The following is a 1,865-nucleotide window of genomic DNA, read 5'->3' on the forward strand; positions in this document are numbered from 1 at the left end:
ATCACAACCTGACTCTGTGACATCACAAACCCCACTATGACGTCACAACCACATTCTGTGAAATCACAACGCCCCTCTATGATGTCACAACCCTACCTCTATGACACCACAACCCCACTCTATCACATCACAACCCGACTCTATGACATCACAAACCCCACTATGACGTCCCAACCACAGTCTGTGAAATCACAACGCCCTTCTATGACGCCACAACCCTACCTCTATGACATCATAACCCTCCCTCTATGACATCACAACCCTCCCTCTATGACATCACAATCCCCCTCTATGACATCACAACCGGACTCTGTGACATCACAAACACCACTATGATGTCACAATCCCACTCTATGACGTCACAACCCCACCTCTATGATGTCACAATCCCACTCTATGACATCAGAACCCGACTCAGTGACATCACAAACCCCACTATGACGTCACAACCGCACTATGAGAAATCACAATGCCCTTCGATAACGTCACACTACCTCTATGACGTCACAACCCCACTCTGTGACATCATAACCCCTCTATGACATCACAATCCCACTCTATGACGTCACAATCCGACTCTGTGACATTACAAAGCCCACTATGACGTCACAACCACACTCTGTGAAATCACAATGCCCTTCTATGACATCACAACCCTCCCTATATGACATCACAACCCTCCCTCTATGACGTCACGCCCCAAACCTCTAACCTCACAACCCCCTCTATGACATCACAACCCTCCCTCTATGACATCACATCCCCCTCTATGACATTGGGCGATGAAACAACCCCCCCAGCAGCTTTTTTACCTCGCCTTTGGCTTTTTCCACCTCATCCCGGACTCTCTTGACCCTTTTCTCCAGCAGGCGAGGTCAGGTGCACCCAAATCGCACTTTCTTCCTCCAGAAGTAACAAGAGTCAACACACTGGGCCACGGTTTGCCTCTGGATCTATGGGGAGAAATCCAGGGATATTAAAGACTCCCTTGTCATTACAAAGGAGGGCAATGATGTCTTCTCCCGCTGGGTTTTTACCAGGAAGAAGGGTCCTAAGGACAGGATTCCAACGGGGGATTGAAAATAGGGCTTTCTGGTGAATCAGAAAATGAATGGTTAAAGGTTGTTAGTGTGAATTTAGTACAGCCTGGGAAAGAACAAAGCTCGGAGCCCAGCATTCCAAGATAAAGAAATGGCCTTGTGTATAAGATAGCGGGAGCAGCCTGCATGCTAAGGAGGGACCCAACTGTCTGGGAAAGGTGTCCATCTGGTCGGGACTAGTTCTGCGGTTTGGTATCCGGCCAACCCAAGCTTTCTGGGCCAAAGGTGAAGGTACCCGGTGAAGAAGACTGCGAGCCTTCCTCCAGAAGACCCCGGCCCACGACCACCAGGCGGCAGTGCGCATGCGGCAAGGGGAGGAGACTTATGATAATGAGTTCTTAGAAATAATTACAATAGTAACGCCTTTAATTATAATAACCTTCCCACCTTAATGAATATGTACGCTTTTCACCATAAATAGACGCTTGTTTCACAAACCGGTGTGCAAGTTTGGAGAAGAAATCCCCCTTGCACCCGGCGCCGCAATAAACACACCTGCTTTATAACTCTCTGCGAGTTGTAAGGTTTGTTTCCGCGCGTCACTGGGTTAAAAGCCTCCCCGCTAACCAGCTCCGCCCCGCTCCAACGGCTTTACCTCCTTCTGGATGAGGCAAAAAGTCTTCTGATGGACAAAAAAAAGGCTCTTTCAAGAGCTTTGGGAGCGGGATCTCCAGAGAGAAACTCCTCCCTGGCTGCAGATGAGCTGGGACCGCCAAAACCCCCCCTTTCTCATGGAAGATGCTCCCCAGAGCACCATCAGCTCTT

This window comes from Numenius arquata, unplaced genomic scaffold, assembly GCF_964106895.1.
Source record: "Numenius arquata unplaced genomic scaffold, bNumArq3.hap1.1 HAP1_SCAFFOLD_67, whole genome shotgun sequence".
Classification (NCBI taxonomy): domain Eukaryota; kingdom Metazoa; phylum Chordata; class Aves; order Charadriiformes; family Scolopacidae; genus Numenius; species Numenius arquata.